An 18,113-nucleotide genomic window follows, 5' to 3' on the forward strand; every position below is an offset into this window, starting at 1 on the left:
CCTGGAGCCAGTCCAAGACATGATGAAATAGACATGCCAAATTATAGCCCCGAATATTCGGGCAGTTAACTCCCCCTTCCACTTTACATAACATGAGCTTCTGCAATGCTATCTGCGGGCGCTTGCCCTGCCATAAAAAGCGGGTAAATGACAAATTAAGATGAGGAACATCGTCATGTTTCAAGAGGAAAGGAAGGGTCTGAAGCGGGTATAATACGTGAGGGAAGCTTCTCATTTTAAATAAGTGATATCAGTCCAGAAAAGAAAGCGGTAGGTTCTCCCATCGCCTTAGCTCCACAAAGATTTTCTTAAATAGGGGGTTATAGTTAAGTGAGTAGAGCGTGTCAGGTGTGCGCCCAATGCGGATACCAAGGTAAGTTATAAAGGAGGTGCTTATTGCCACACCGTAATCTCCCGCCGTGCCTAACCATCTGGGGGTAGCATTTCCCAAGGGTAATAGCAAGCTTTTGGAGGCATTAATCTTATAGCCAGTGAAGTTCCCTGCCATAGTCAGGAATTCCAGTATTTTAGGGATATCCCTCTCTGGCTCACTGAGATAGAGCAGGACGTCATCAGTGAACATGGACAGTTTAAGTTCCCGCGAGCCCACCATGATGGCACTGTACACATCTAAGGAAATAAGGGAACGCGCCAAAGGCTCTATCGCCAGATTGAAAAGCAGCAGGGACAGGGGGCATTGCTGTTAACCCCTGATGTTGATCAGTCAAGGCAAGGAGGAGTAGGTCAGGCTCAGCACAGCCTATTTGACACTTCAGCCCTGTGTGTGATCTACAGCTTACAGAGTCCCTTTTGCCAACATATTGTGTGATCAAAAGTGCAATTAATCAATATTAATAGCAGTATGGGGTTTCCAGGTCTGTTTACTTCACAGACAGGAGTCCTGGATCTCCCGGTGGCACCTTCATACCCTGGGCACTCTAAGCCTGCACCTACCTGCGCCAGCCATGATCTTGAGATAAATTCACATGCGACAGATTTCTTTTGAGAAATTTCCATGTCTTTTATAGAACTGCATGTGCTTACCACCAAAACATTCTCGTTCAGTCTATATGACCCAAGATTACTTCTCTCAGACAGATGTCCTGTCTTGCGGTGAGCAGCACATAAAGAGGAAGCTATATGCAAGTAAACAAAGTGCCTCATGACTGATCATTTCCTATTGAAGGATCAGAGCAGATGAAGGTTAATTGTATTGTGTCTGGCTCTGTAATGTCTCACATTGTTTTAGGGGAGTTGTGCTAAGCTTTCTTATGGAGGTACATCAACTCATATCTTCTCACCCTTCCAGATTCTCCTGAAGTCTCCCACAAAGCTGAGATCCTGTTGCCTGGGAAGGTCCGTCAATGACGGCTCCCACCAGACAAATCTCTTCACAAGTGCTGATCTCTGCACATATGGCTCAGTGCCAGGAAAGGAAGAATAATATGGGTTGCGGAATAAGTGTGTGCACAAGGTGTTCTTGTTAAGTGCAAATACAATTGAATGGTGATGATGTATGTCATGTGATGGTTAAGCTGAATGTGCCTTGAAGAACAAGAGACATATGGGTGGCCTGCTGGCTGGTTGCTCACAGATCACTTTCTCACATATGGCCTGACAATATGGGGGCATTTTCTGACACCACACTGTATATCAGGGGTGCACAACCTTTTCTGGTTCAATAGCTCCTGTGCAAGTAAGAGAATGGCACAATATGTGGCCACATTTTCATTTATGGCATATCTTGTAGCATGAAAGTAACCATAGAAACATAGAATGTGTCGGCAGATAAGAGCCATTTGGCCCATCTAATCTGCCCAATATTCTGAATACTTATGAATTGTTCTTGTTCCTACCTTATATGAAGGATAGCCTTATACCTATCTCTATCTTACATGAAGGATAGCCTTATACCCATCTCTATCTTATATAAAGGTTAGCCTTATGTCGATCCCTACCTTATATGAAGGATATCCTTATCCCTATCCCATGCATCATACCTCCCATCTTTTGCTGAGACCAAAGAGAGATAAGCCACACCCCTAACCGCGCCCCCAGTCATGCCCTAACCACTCCTGCACCTGCAGAATGGGAATACCTCTTAACAGCAATAATGTTGTCAGTCTGTCATCTGTCATAGTAGGCGGCAGTATCCCCATAGTAGGCGGCAGATTCGGCAAGATGGTTCAGAAGATCAATGTGAATCCCGCATCTCTGATCTGGATGAGCCCTCAATTTATTACCTGAGGTAATACGGACAGTTCCCTCCTCCGCCAGTTGTGATCACATGACCTCCCCGATCGCCGTAGGTCACAACTGGCGGAGGAGGGAACTGTCTGTATTACCTCAGGTAATAAATTGAGGGCTCAACAATTGCTGCTCTATTACATTGTCTCCCTACCTTTAAGTCTTCTGAAATAATTTCTCCTAAATCTCTTTCCTGATGTCAGGACTGTGTCAAAAGTCCTATGTTCTTCCCGAGGGTTTTTACGCCCCAGGTGCATTATCTTGCACTTATCCACATTACATTTCAGTTGCCAGAGTTCTGACCATTCTTCTAGTTTATATAATATAACCTACACTCTTCCTCTGAAATGTTAAACCAATAGAAATGGCAACAAAAACCACCTATGGTACTACTCCTACAATTGTCACCATGAAATAATCACCAATAGTACAAAATTCATGAAAAAATTAGTATAAACTTTATTAGATAAACAATTACAAACTTATGGACAGACAACCCCACCCCTAAAAAACATATACCCCAGAATAGCACTAGTGACCTGGTCCTGATTGTCAAGATGGTAAATATAAGGAACACTGCACGAGTTATGTTAATGAATCCCTCTAATTATCAGTACGGTAGTGTGTACCTCAATACAAAATCACCGCTAATACAAAAATGATAAATATCCATAAAACACTACCTGTAGTAGGCATGTTCCCACAGGCCATCCAGGGACACAGTGCACCCTCAACGGACGTCGTTTCGTGGGTCTCCCCACTTTGTCAGGAGGTCTTTAGTTTGCCTAAATCCTTTTCCATTTGGCGGATCCCTCCAGGAACATCAACCCTGTTACATATCTTTGTGTCATCAGCAAAAAGACCAACACCTTACCAAAGATCCCTGAGGTACCCCACTTGTAAAAAAGAGAATATATACAAAGATATATGATGGTCTGCACCAGGCATACATTGTTTACTAGGATTGCTCCTTTATGTTGCTTAAAATTTTACTCCAATAGTCCCACAGTTTTCCATAAAAATGTGACAGGCACATGATGTCCACATAACAGTGTGAGCCACCTAGTATCCTCCATAAACTTGCCAGACAAAAGGTGTCCCATATCACAGTGTGAACCACACAGTACCCTCCATAACAGTGCCAGGCACATGTTGTCCATATAGCGGTGTGAGTCACATAGTATTCTCCATAAAGGTGCCAGTGTAAACTACATAGTACCCTCCGTAACAGTGCCAGGCACAAAGGAACCCATAACATTGTGAGACACATAGTAACTTCCATACCAGTGCCAAGTGCATCAGTCCTCTATAACAGTATCAGACATATAGTATCCTCTATAACAGGCAAAAGGTGTCTCCGATAACAGGGTGAGCCACGTAGTACCCTTCATAACAGTGCAAGGCACAAGGTGGTTTCCATAACAGTGTAAACTACATAAACACATAGTACCCTACCTGCCAGGCACGTAATAAATCCCCAAAACAGCATAAGCCATATAGTACCCTCCATAACAGTTCCAGGCACATGGTGTGTCCCCATTACATTGTAAGCCACATATAACCCTCCATAACAGTTCCAGGCACATGGTGTATCCCCAAAACAGTATAAGCCATATTGTACCCTCCATAACAGTGCAAGGCAAATGGTGTATCCCCAATACAGTGTAAGCTACATAACCACATAGTACCCTTTAATAACAGTGATAGGCTCATGGTGAATCCCCACAACAGTGTAAGTCACATAGTATCTTTTATAACTGTGCCAGGCACATGGTGTACATCCCCACAATAGTGTGAGCCATATACTACCCTCCATAACAGTGCCAGGCACATGGTTTATCCCCACTACAGTGTGAACCACATCGAACCTACCATAACAGTGCCAGGCACATTGTGTATCCTCACAACAGTGTGAGCCACATAGTACTCTCTAAAACAGTGTCAGACACAATTGCACCATCATGCCTATTGTGGTGTCCCAGTACCGCATTCTATACGGTACCTGTTTATTTATGGGTCCCCATAGCCAGTGTCCCTAGTACGTAGGGATCCCTGTCATCCAGTCTACCCATAGTCGCCTCTCTTCCAGTTTATAATCAGTAATTTATTCAAAGGTTAATGTAAATAGGATAACATGTGTAAATAAATGGTTAATTACTTGTTTCCATAGCGTTGCAGGACCTGCGGGTCATGTGACTAGGTGAACTCTATGGTATTAAGCTTAAGGACCTTTGGAGGCCCTGTGACGTAAGCAATCCCATCACACCATGTAATGGTGAATGGCAGACGTTCGGACCAATCAGATTCGCCCCGCCCCCTGCCCATATAAGGGAGTGGCGGCCATCTTCTCTCTCTCTTGTTCCTGGGTTGCTGAGCTAGCAACACCTCTCTTGTTCCTGGTCAAGCAAGCAAGACCTGTACAGCAGCTATCGCAGTGAGTTAGGCCTGAGCCTTGCGGCAACGGCTGAACAATTATAATTATAGAGTGTATCACTTCCCAACCACTCTGCAGCATCACCGGACCTAATAACTCCCCTAAATCCGGACGGATCTGCAAATCTCTTCCTAAATTCAGAGACTGTATGTCTAGCTCAAGGTCCGCAACTACTGCCAGTCACTAAGCAACCTAAGAACTGTTTGTATGAAACTGTTATTGTGCCGTGGATATTGCAAGCACTTCAGTAAAAGTTATTCTAGTTCAAGTTCAATCTCTTTGTGGACCTTCAGTTATTTTATGCACCTATCGTTACTGGGAAGGGCGGCGATAGGCCAGAACACTGATTCAGCATACCAGCCTGGCATCACAAACTCTAGGGTTAACATTAACACCTCATATACCGTTACCATACCACCACTACCATACACCCCCCAAGGGCTACACAAAGCCTTTTTGGCGTTGCACGAACAGGATTCGGGTGTGTGCCTACCATTGCCACTAGTGAAAGTGTACTCCCCCCCCCAGAAAGCGAACTTTATTCATGTGTTGCTGTGTACAAGAGCGGTGCTTGTGGTGCACCATACAAGGGGGCCAAAAGAAAAGTAAGGGGGAGGCGAAAATTTGTCTACAGTTGAAATGTGTAAACTGCGTAATGAGCTCATGCTGCGTTCCTCTGGTCCGGTCAGCACAGGCGGAGCCGAACTGCTGCCAGAAAAGCGCGCGAAGAAAGCCCGCACTGCGCCATGCCCCGCCCCTGGCCATGGATGCCAAGTTGCTGTATCCCAGCCGAAAGGGAACTCAGAGATGCAGGAGTCATTTCTGGAGGGACCGGAAGTCGGGGCTGCACCGATAGCGTCCTTCCTGCCCAGCGCCATTTTAGAGAAGCCTACTATAAAAGACGCCACACAGAGCAACCTCTCCAGTCTGCAAAGAGAGCCGGAGAATAAAGACATGGCGGAGAGCAGCGTTCCACGTGGTCAAGTTGGCAAAATGGTGCCGGAAACACGGAAAGTTGTGGCAGTCGCAGCCCAACTTTTTCAAGAGCTTGCTGACCGTCTGCAGCTGTTGTCATTGGACGAAAAGGGGGCCTGCAATCTTCCCCCACTGCCTGATGATGACGACGATTGGCCAGAGACACCTCCAGCGAACAGTGCAAGGACACCTGGAGGTGTGTCACCGGTGAGATTGTCCCCTCGCCACAGGACCTGGGGCTCGTGGGCCGAGATCCCGTAGGAGGAGTCTGCTGTGAGTACCCCGCCAGAGGCGGCCTATTCTTCCTCCTCCAGCTCTAAGGTCATTCCTCGATCAAGCTTGCCAAGTGCACGACCGTGCTCACCAAAATTACCGCAATGGGTGTTCGGAGATGAGCCGGAGCTGATCGAGTACATGCACAGAGTACTTCAACCGTTACTTGGGAAGACACTCCCACCAATCCCAACTGCAGAAAGGGAAAGGGCCCGTCAAGAAACAGAGCTGGCCGAATGGATGGAAAAGTTAAAGGCCCGACACAAAGAACTCTATGCTCCAAAGCACGTACACTTGCCTTATGAAGAAAAAGTGCGGTATCAAGAAAATACCAAAGAAATGGAGGCATTGTACATCCGCAAATGGGATCACCCCCGAGAAGGGGAGGAGCCATTAGAAAGGAGAAGAACAACTGTGGTCAAGTTCGACATGGTCAGAGGTTATGGGACACTCCTTGACTGCCACACTGGGCAGACCATCCTCGTAAACCGGCGAGCAGTACAAAGGCCATATCTCCATAAGAAGTTCAACACCTTGGAGGTGGGTGAAGTTGTGGAGTACACCTCCGTCCAGAGCCTTCGTGGAGAATGGGCTGCAGTGGTCACAAGACCAACAGCCCCAACACAGCTTCCTTTCAAATATTTCCCGTCAACGGATTGGGAGTCCAATCCCTTCAATTTGAGGCTGACAAGGTCTGCTCCTAAGGCCTCCACCAGCGTACCCAAGGAAGAGGAGCCTAAAGAGTCAAGTTCATCATTTTCTGTGTACAGCAAAGAGTCAAGTGCATCATCCTCTACGTACAGTAAAGAGTCAAGTTCTTCATCTTCTTCATACCGTCTAGAGTCAAGTTCTACACAGGGTGAAGAAAACAGGCCAAAATTGAAGCCACCCATGTCGGTACCTAGACCCTTTTGGAGCAGTGAGAGTTTGTCTAACCCTGGGGTACCCACAGATGTACCAAGGCCCTCTCGGAGCAGTGAGAGTTTGCCAGTTCATAAGGTACCAACGAAAGGGTCATGGGTTGCTCCTAATTTGGAGATGTGCTCAAGCCCTATTGTTCCACTGTGATCCCGGCTAGTAAACCTATAACCCCTTCTCAAGCTGCCTTCCACAACTCCATTCTCACCAATGTGGTGTGGCAAAGCTATGTCAAGTCTGATCCTGCCCCTGATGTTGCCATATATAGGGGAACCAAGAGAGGCACTACAAGAGTAAAGAAGAACATCTTCTAAAGAGACTCTAAAGTAATGTCTTATTGTTTTTTTTCTCTGTCTAACCATTTTGTCTTACAGTAACCAAGTTCAAGAAAAGTGCCTAGCAGGACTGTGCTAAGTTTGTTTCAGTTTAAAGTTCAGCAACATAACCACTAAGCTTGTGCCTTACTATTAAAGGAGTACTCCGGCGCGCACTTTTTTCCTTTTATCCCGTCCGGGCTGCAAAATAAAAGAAAACACACTTTCTCTTACCTGCCAACGAGCCCCCGGAGCTCCGGTACACTCCGGTACAGGTGTTCGGTCCCCGGGCTGTAATCCTCTTACTTCCTGTTAGCCCGGCACGTCACACGGAGCTTCAGCCTATCACCGGCCGCAGCGATGTCCCGCCTCGGCCGGTGATAGGCTGAAGCTCCGTGTGATGTGCCGGGCTAACAGGAAGTAAGAAGAATACAGCCCGGGGACCGAACACCTGTACCGGAGTGTACCGGAGCTTCGGGGGCTCGTTGGCAGGTAAGAGAAAGTGTGTTTTCTTTTATTTTGCAGCCCGGACGGGATATAAAGGAAAAAAAGTGCGTGCCGGAGTACTCCTTTAAGTCAAGAGACTCCTAACCTGTAGGAGATTCATCAAGGACTGTACCCGGCTGAGTTGTGGTTAAGGCCGTGTTCACTTTTCTTTGGACTCCTAGTGTAGGTGGAGAGCTGATCCTTACACGCCTGCTTCATGTATATACCACCAACTTCATGAGAACTCTTATGATAAATGTTGCACTTATCGGGTGAATGCACCTGAAATATGTTGGAGTGTTGATAAATGTATAGTAAATTTGTATATGGTTACGTACACAGAAAGATGTCCTTGTGTCTGTGTACATAAATAGTAAGTAAGGTTTGTACATAGAAAATATAGTCAAACGTCTATGTACATTAAAATAACTTAGAGTTGTACATGGAAAATATCGACATACAGCACGTGTACACTCAACACTAAAAACATAACTAATTCTTGTACATACAAATGTATAATAAACTAAAGGTGTTTAGTAGTAACTCAACTGGGGACACCTCGGCTCCTCCGAGGGTAGTATTATTACTGTCTCCCATCGCTAGCACCTGTCTTAACCAAAAAGGATAGGGAGGATTCCCTTTCAAATAGTACTTGCATATAGTTTCTCAGATTACTCACTTAATGTACTACCTCAAAATTTCTCTAGTACATACACAAAAACAAATGGATATCTCACTTCAGAAAACACTTAAGGAATTGTAGCATATTGATACCCAATTCCTGCCACTGTTAGGTACACTTCTTCTCTTCTTTATTCATTGCGTGTGTGAGATGCTCTCCCTGGCCAGTAGGTGCTCTTGCTAGTACAAAAATAAACACTTAATTCTAGGAATAACCTGGATAGGTTGTTTTGAAAGTGCTCTAGGGGTAAGTAGCGTGTAGTCGATAGACCCTAGCAGCCACCCTTACTGTGACCTAGCTTCCGGCTAGCCAGTATACCTTTCGTGTACTAACTAACAGGTAACTTATTGTTGGCGCATAGAATGTGTGAGATAATATAAATGTCTAGTCAGCTTGAAGCTAACTGTATAGAGAGCTGTACTAATTTCTAGTTAGCCTTATGTATAGAAATATGTGCTAATGTTCAGTTTAGCCTCATCAAAATGTATAGAGAGCTAATAAAATTGTTACGCCGAGCGCTCCGGGTCCCCACTCCTCCCCGGAGCGCTCGCAGCGTTTTCCTGTTCGCAGCGCCCCAGTCAGACCCGCTGACCGGGAGCGCTGCGATAATGTCCCTAGCCGGGATGCGATCCGCGATGCGGGACGCGCCCGCTCGCGTTTCGCATCCCGGCCCGCTTACCAGACTCGTTCCCCGTCTGTTCTGTCCCGGCGTGCGCGGCCCCGCTCCCTAGGGCGCGCGCGCCGGCTCTCTGCAATTTAAAGGGCCGGTGCGCCACTGATTGGCACCTGGTTCTAATTAGTGTGTTCACCTGTGCACTTCCCTATATAACCTCACTTCCCCTTCCCTTCCTTGCCGGATCTTGTTGCCATTGTGCAAGTGAAAGCGTTCTCTGTATGTCCCAAGCCAGTGTTCCAGACCTCTTGCCGTTGCCCCTGACTACGATCCTTGCTGCCTGCCCTGACCTTCTGCTACGTCCGACCTTGCTCTTGCCTAATCCCTTGTACTGCGCCTATCTCAGCAGTCAGAGAGGTTGAGCCGTTGCCGGTGGATACGACCTGGTTGCTACCGCCGCTGCAAGACCATCCCGCTTTGCGGCGGGCTCTGGTGAATACCAGTAGCAACTTAGAACCGGTCCGCCGGCACGGTCCACGCCAATCCCTCTCTGACACAGAGGATCCACCTCCAGCCTGCCGAATCCTGACAAAAATGTCTTAGGAGCTAGCAACTACATGTCAGATAGCTACCTAATTGTCCAGTAAGTTTCAAAATGTATCATAAGTTTGATAAAGTTGTATAGGAAGCTAGAAACTAAAGGATAGATAGCTTCTTCAAATGTCTAGATAGCTTCTTCAAATGTCTAGATAGCATCAAAATGTGTTTAGTCTACTTAGGATGTATAGCAAAAGTACAGATCATCCTGTTCTATAGCATCCTGTTTTAGTCCAAGTCCCTCTGTCTCAGGGGACAGACGTCAAGGCCGACTTATCTTTAGTAAGGGGGTTTGTGGTGTCCCAGTACCGCATTCTATACGGTACCTGTTTATTTATGGGTCCCCATAGCTAGAGTCCTTAGGACGTAGTAATCCCAGTCATCCAATCTACCCCTAGTCGCCTCTCTTCCAGTTTATAATCGATAATTTATTCAAAGGTTAATGTAAATAGGATAACATGTGTAAATAAATGGTTAATTACTTGTTTCCATAGCGTTGCAGGACCTGCGGGTCATGTGACTAGGTGAACTATGGTATTAAGCTTAAAGACCTGGAGGCATTGTGACGTAAGCAATCCCATCACACCATGTAATGGTGAATGGCAGACGTTCGGACCAATCAGATTCGCCCTGCCTCCTGCCCATATAAGGGAGCGGCGGCCATCTTCTCTCTCTCTTGTTCCTGGGTTGCTGAGCTAGCAACATCTCTCTTGTTCCTGGTCAAGCAAGCAAGCAAGACCTGTACAGCAGCTATCCCAGTGAGTTAGGCCTGAGCCTTGCGGCAACGGCTGAACAATCTAATTATAGAGCGTATCACTTCCCAACCACTCTGCAGCATCACCGGACCAAATAACTCCCCTAAATCCGGACGGATCTGCAAATCTCTTCCTAAATTCAGAGACTGTATGTCTAGCTCAAGGTCCGCAACTACTGCCAGTCACTAAGCAACCTAAGGACTGTTATATGAGACTGTTACTGTGCCGTGGATATTGCAAGCACTTCAGTAAAAGTTATTCAAGTTCAATCTCTTTGTGGACCTTCAGTTATTTTATGCACCTATCTTTACTAGGAAGGGCGGCGATAGGCCGGAACACTGATTCAGCATACCAGCCCTCAGCCTGGCATCACGAACTCTAGGGTTAACATTAACCCCTTATATACCTATACCATACCACCACTACCATACACTCCCCAAGGGCTACCACACTATACTCAATTTATGATATGTATTGTACACACGTAAAGTAAAATGGAGCTTCGCCACTGCAAACAATAATCTATCACACAGTTTAGAGGGAGGTTTAAGTTGCCGAAGGGGACTGATGGTCTTCGGGGGTGCTATTACTGGAAACTGACAGGCAATGCAGAAGTTGAAGAAAAGTAGTAATGCACTCACACGGCTGTGAATGAACAGAAGACACTTTATTCCATAGTCTACGGTGATGATGAATACATACGGCAAGGGAGGGTAGGAAGGAGATGGAGCTCCGGAGAGATCGTGGGCGACGGTCCCATTTCGTGGGTATTCCACTTGGTCACGCCCCAGTGTGACCAAGCGGAATACCCCCGAAACAGGACCGTCACAAACAAGCTCTCCGGAGCTCCATCTCCTTCCTACCCTTGCCATGTGTGTTCACCATCACCGTAGACTATGGAATAAAGTGTTTTCTGTTCATTCACAGCTGTGTGGGTGCGTTACTTCTTTTCTTCAACTTCTGCATTACATGTATTGCATTCTATGTATTCTATATTATTATCGTAGGTAAAAAATCTGGTGCAATTTGCACTTACATACATGCCTTCCATCAAATTTATGTAATTATGTGTTCTATACATTTTTTAGCTTTAATTAAAGGGGTACTCCACTGCTCAACATTTGGAACAAACTGTTCCGAACGCTGGAGCCGGCGCCGGGAGCTCGTGACGTCATAGCCCCACCCCCTCATGATGTCACACCCCACCCCCTCAATGCAAGTCTATGGGAGGAGTCATGACGGCTGTCAAGCCCCCTCCCTTAGACTTGCATTGAGGGGGCGGGGCGTGACATCATGAGGGGGCTGGGCTATGACATCCCAAGCTTCCGGCGCCGGCTCCAGCGTTCGGAACAGATTGTTCTAAAAGCTGAGCAGTGGAGTACCCCTTCAAGGGGACACAGCTTATCAGAAAAGGTGCTTTGCTTTTCTATAAATGATGCGTGGCTTAACTGTGCCAAAAACGTGCCCACATCTAGACCCATGATTCTGGTGTAAAGTAATCTAACTAGTTCTAGTTGGTCTAAACTCTGATACACCAGATATATCATTCAGCATTAAACATTCACAGTATTAGTAAATTGCCCCCATTGTGCTGTGTTTAAAGAAAGTGTTGCTTATCTACACAAATATTTGTCATATCTCGTACAGGAGGCGGTGAGATCATTCCAGCATAACGGGACTTGGCCAGTATCCGTATGTGACCTTGATCAGTCTTCTAAGGAGGTTCCCGAGATATTTTCCTCTGCGTCCAGGGGCATGAAGTAAATTGGAACTAATAAAGAAGTCTATGATGTCCTTGTGCTGCTTCTGGATGGGCTATAAATTTAATATAAAGTTATTTATTACGTGTTCCCGTTAGTCTCTATAAAAGACCGTTGTTATCTTGTCAGCCAGAAGTGCTATTTAGGATTAAAAAAAAACACACAAAGTGGTTGCGGTTGGCCATATTCAGTAAGTACTTCTGAAATGCTGTGTTTTTTTTAATTATTAAAAGGGGTACTCCACTGGCCAGTGTGGAAACTAAATGTTCCGAACGCTGTGTTCACGCAGCGGGGGTTGGGCAAGTTCCCTTGTGATGTCATGGTCACGTCCCCTCAATGCTAGTCTATGGGAGGGGGCGTGACTGCCGTCACGCCCCCTCCCATAGACTTGCATTGAGGGGGCGTGGCCGTGACAGCAGGAGGGGACGTGGCCGACCCCCACCGCACAAATACAGCATTCAGAACATTTCGTTCCCATGCTGGCCAGTGGAGTACCCCTTTAAAGAGTACCTATCATAATCACAACTCTCCCTAATCCCCCTCCCCATCTGTCCCTAACTAAGTCTATCCCTGCATTTATTTTTCTTTAAAACCCCCTTAAAATACCTTTTTTCTCTCCTCTTCAGTAGCTCAGTTCAGAGCACTGTGCGAGGGGAGGAATTGGGCGGGACACTGCAGGCGCCATATAAGAATTGCTGCTGTTCGGCCGCATCCATACAGCCCCAGCACACGGCAGAGACGGCAGCTCCTGGGTCTCCTCCTCTCTGTTCGGAGGACCGAGCTGTCATGCCCTGCAGGAAAAAGGACAATGGGGAGTCAGGAGTGCTCCCTGCTTGCCTACGAGCTCAGCGCTCGCTCCCGCCAGTCTGATTGACAGGCAGGGAGCTGCGCTGAGTCCTGGCTGCAGAGTGATTTCGGACTCATGCTCTGAGTCCGAAACTCTTGCGGCCAGGACTGTTAGTGGGACCCCAAGTGGCGGATTTTTCTAAGTAAAAATAGACATGAAGAAAATACATTTTGTTAAATAAAACCAATTAGAAAAGTGTTTATTAGGGTTTCATCTGTAATATATAAAAGCTTTTTTCATGAGAGGGACACTTTAATAGTTTAAGCAATTACAATCTAATTGCTAAACAGCAAAAACTGGTAAGTATAAAAAAAAAAGCATTCAGCATTACTGCATATGGCCAATCACAACGCAACTGCATCATGAGTTTTCACCCTAATGCTTCATAATAGTGATACATGATTTATGTAATGTTTTGCTTAACGTGGCCCTGTGTTTTGCAAATACTTTGACAAATGACACAGACTTGGCATGTGCCGATACCAATACCGGTATCAGTATCGGGACAGATACTGAACATTTGCACGAGTACTTGTACTCGTGCAAATGTCCTGATACCCAATTCAATACCTGCCAGCGGGACTCCTGCCAGCAGGTATCACGGGGGTGCAGTAAACCGCCTGAACTCTCCCCACGAATCAACTCCTAGAGGACACAGGGCGTAAATGTACACCTTGTGCCCACTCCCGAGCTATGCAGCGCACTCAGCAGCTGAGCGCAAGCCATTGCCAGGACCCGCATTAGACGTAGCAATCAAAGTTAATCGCGGCGTCTAAAAGTCCTGAGATTAACTGCCGGTTAGCTCAGGGATGCCGATTGGAAGATGGCCGGAGGTCCCTTACCGTGCTCTTGACGTCCGATCGTCGCTCCCTTAGTGTAGCCCTCCATGGCAGGCAGTAGTAAGGGAGCGCCGGTAACACTGATCAGTGCTATGGTATGTCATCAGTGTATGCAATCTACGGATTTCAAGTAATATAATAAAAATAGTGAAAACATTTGTAATAAATAAATTATAAAGGTGAATTAACCCCTTCCCTAATAAAAATTTGAATCACCCGCCTTTTCAAAAAGTTTAAATAAAATAAAAAAATCTAAATATAATTTTTTTTTTATTTAAAAAGCCCTTTCTCTCATAAAAACGAAAAAAAATTAAATTAAAATAAACACCCCTTTTTCCCCATTAAAGAAAGAAATAAATAAAAAAAAACACTGTCACGTGACATTGAATAAAAGTATCGGTACTTGTTATCGACGCGTACTTCCCCACCCAACAGAGAGGACACAGGATCAATACAGAGAGAAACTATGGCGCATCTCAGGACAATAAGATGAAGAGAACCAAGGTTCCCAAACTAAATTAAAACGGTCCACTTGATCTTCTCCAACAACAGACAATTTTTCATTCAACATAATGGAGTTAACCCTCTCCACTACTCTTGCAAAATGCAGGTCTGGTTTCTGCCATTGAGAAGCAATACGAATGTGTGTGGCAAGCAGGATATATTGAGAAAGTTTAAATGGATGAAACTGCATTGTAGGTGGTTTATGGCTTAAAGGGGTACTCCGGCCCTAAGACATCTTATCCCCTATCCAAAAGGATAGGGGATAAGATATCTGACCTTGGGGGTCCCGCCGCTGGGGACCCCCGCAATCTTGCATTCGGCACCCACCTCTTTGAGCTGCACGCCGCGCTGCTAGCTCACAAACTGCCGCGTGCCGACCACGGGGCCGGAGTATCGTGATGTCACAACTCCGCCCCATGTGATGTCACACCCCGCCCCCACTATGCAAGTCTATGGGAGGGGCGTGAGGGCCATCACGCCCCCTCCCATAGACTTGCATAGTGGGGTGGGACGTGACATCACACGGGGGCGGAGTCGGGAGGTATAACACTGAAAGCCTCCAGCTCTTCCTGCAGTGCTTATAGGTGGGTGCTGCATGCTAGATTAAGGGGGTCCCCAGCGGCAGGACCCCCGCGATCAGACATCTTATCCCCTATCCTTTGGATAGGGGATAAGATGTCTTGAGGCCGGAGTACCCCTTTAAATTTAACGTCCTTAGGTGGAAAATTAAAATGTGCATACAAATGTGAAAGTAAGCCTGGCATATCTGAAGAATACAACATATGTTTTTCAAATGGAGTGGGGAGAATTTGTGTGCCTTGATGTAGCTGTGTCACGTACCGGCAGGACTGGTAGTGGATCCTCTGAACCAGAGAGGCGATGACGCGGGTTGTACCAGAGGACCGGTTCTAAGTGGTTACTGGTTTACACCAGAGCCCGTCGCAAGGCGGGATGGACATGCTGCGGCAGTAACCACCAGGTCGTATCCTCCAGTAGCAACTCTACCTTTCTGGTGGCTGATATGGCGTGGTACACAGGGAGCAGGCAATAGCATAGTCGGACGTAGCAGAGGTCAGGGCAGGCAGCAAGGGTTCACAGGCGAGTATACGGTAGCAATGGGTACGGCAACTGGCAAGGAAAGATCCGGCAGGGGCAGGAAGGGGCAGGTGCTTTTTATTGGGAAATCACAATGGGAGGTGTGGAACCAGCGCACCAATTACCGGTCCGCTGGCCCTTTAAATTTACTGAAGCCAGCGCGCACGCCCTAGAGAGCGGGGCCGCGCGCGCCGGGACCCAGGAGCGCTGCGCGGGGAACAGGTGAGATGAACGGGGACGCGGCGCATGAGCGGGGACCAGCCGCCACGCTAGCCTTGTCCCTGCCACAGTGAGACCCGCGCTCCCGGTCAGTGTGTTTGACCGGGAGACGCCGGGACCCCAGCACGGAGGACACAGGCAGCAGGCACTCCGGTCCGGAGGTGGAGACCGGAGCGCTCGCTGTGACAAGCTGTGTGGCGTAAAACGACAAAACTTGTCTCGCCCTAAAAATTCCCTCACTGGTATGGTGTGGCATTGGCACAGTGCGGCCAGGGTGGGCAAGGAGTGACCAGCCAATAGGTCATTCAAGCAGAAAATATTATTTTCCTGCCACCAAAGGAAAGAGGAGGGCACTAATCCTGGAGAAAAAGATGGATTACGTAGATAAGGAAGAAGTGGAGAAGGAGCAGGTTGCAGAGAATATTTTAAACAAACCTGACAGCAAAGAGAAAGAGCATATATGGTGACTTGTGCAGAGGAGGGAAGAAGAGTGTATATAGTTGATGTGGACCACATAAGGGCAGCTAACGTAAGGTGTGACTAAAGACTCCTCCAGACCAACCCACCTTGGAGCTCCCCTCTTCACATTAATCAGCGCTATAGTTGTGCTATACGAGCTGTATAGTAATATTTAAAGGGGTACTCCGGTGGAAAACTTTATTTATTTTTATTTTTTTAAATGAATTGGTGCCAGAAAGTTAAACAGATTTGTAAATGACTTCTATTAAAAAAATCTTAATCATTTTAGTACTTATTAGCAGCTGTATGCTACAGAGGAAATTCTTTACTTTTTGAATTAATTTTTTGTGTTGTCCACAGTGCTCTCTGCTGACACCTCTGTCCGTGTCAGGAACTGTCCAGAGCAGCATAGGTTTGCTATGGGGATTTTCTCCTGCTCTGGACAGTTCCTGATACGGGCATCAAGTGTCAGCAGAGAGCACTGTAGGCAAGACAAAAAAGAAATTAAAAAAATAAAGATTTTCCTCTATAGCAAACAGCTGCTAAAAAGTACTGAACGGATTACGATTTTTTAATAGAAGTAATTTACAAATCTGTTTAACTTTCTGGCACCAGTTCATTTAAAAAAAAAAAAAAAAAAAAAGTTTTCCACCGGAGTACCCCTTTAAGTAAATTTGGTACTAAGAGACCCCCCCCCCCACCCTCCTGTAAAGATGCATAGTCACCCGTCCAATCCTAGGTCATTTGTAGGACCATATGTATGCAAATATATCCTTCTGTAGTGAAAGAATATCCTTCTTCAGGACAGGTATAGGGAGGGTCTGAAATAAATATAACAGATGTGGTAATAACACCATTCTAACAACATTTATTCTCCCCAACCAAGAGATATAAGGGCAACTCCATTTCGTGAGATCAGCTCTCAAAGAACGGTATAAGGGAGTGTAATTTGCACTATAGAGGGAGGACAGGGTATGTGTGAGTCGAATTCCCAAGTAGGATAATCCTGCGGAGGAGTCCCGAAAACCAAAGTTCAGAGCGATAAGGTGTTTGGTCGTGGTGGGTACATTACAGTAAAGCGCTTCAGACTTAGTAGTAGAAGGGTGCGTTCCCACCTGGCGTACACGCAGCATATTTCACGCTGCGCAAAATTTACAACAGCAACGGGAAATACGCCGCGTATTCCTTGCTCCCTATACACACAAGGCTTTCCGGCGGCAGCCCTATGTGTGCAGTGAGTTTTGAAGGCGGGGCCGTGTGCCTCCGCCTTCAAAACTCACTACACGCATAGGGCTGCCACCGGAAAGCCCTGTGTATAGGGAGCAAGGAATACGCAGCGTATTTCCCGCTGCTGCCGTAAATTTTGCGCAGCGTGAAATACGCTGCGTATACGCCCTGTGGGAACGCACCCTTAATGCGAAGACCAGAAGCTCTCCAGCACCTGCATCAGGTTGGGTAGAGAAGTAAGAAGACTAGTGATAGTCAATAGCAAATTATCTGCAAATTAGTTACATTAATATTCTCTATCACCTACCCCTGCTCCCTTTATATCCAAGTTATGTCTTATACGAACCGCAAGGGGCTCTTTTTTATTTTTTATTTTTATTTTTTTAAATCAACTTGTGCCAGAAAGTTAAACAGATTTGTAAATGACTTCTATTAAAAAAATCTTAATCCTTCCGGTACTTTTTAAGGGCTGTATACTACAGAGGAAATGCTTTTCTTTTTGGATTTCTCTTCTGTCACGACCACAGTGCTCTCTGCTGACCTCTCTGTCCATTTTAGGAACTGTCCAGAGCAGCATATGTTTGCTATGGGGATTTTCTCTTACTCTGGACAGTTCCTAAAATTGACAGCAGAGGTCAGCAGAGAGCACTGTGGTCAGACAGAAGATAAATCCAAAAAGAAAATAATTTCCTAAAAAGTACTGGAAGGATTAAGATTTTTTAATAGAAGTAATTTACAAATCTAGAGAAAAGAAGGATTTTTTGTCCAGACCTCCAGGAGAATAGATGCTATAATTAATGCAGTAATAAAAGATCGTGCTTCAATTATAATTAACTAAAATGTATTTTATTAAAAATTCTGATATATAT

General features: G+C 46.1%; 1 long non-coding RNA gene across 1 annotated transcript in view; it reads right to left on the reverse strand.

Moving 5' to 3' along the window:
• Window positions 1–13,858, reverse strand: part of LOC130357113 (uncharacterized) — a 43,456-nt gene extending 29,598 nt beyond the window's left edge. The window contains exons 1-2 of the long non-coding RNA XR_008889110.1: window positions 13,744–13,858; window positions 11,940–12,109 (exon numbers count right to left, since the gene is read on the reverse strand). This is a non-coding gene — a long non-coding RNA (uncharacterized LOC130357113). The remainder of the gene's footprint in view (window positions 1–11,939; window positions 12,110–13,743) is intronic.
• Window positions 13,859–18,113: the final 4,255 nt, after the last annotated feature.

This window comes from Hyla sarda, chromosome 2 (assembly GCF_029499605.1).
Source record: "Hyla sarda isolate aHylSar1 chromosome 2, aHylSar1.hap1, whole genome shotgun sequence".
Taxonomy (NCBI): Eukaryota; Metazoa; Chordata; class Amphibia; order Anura; family Hylidae; genus Hyla; species Hyla sarda.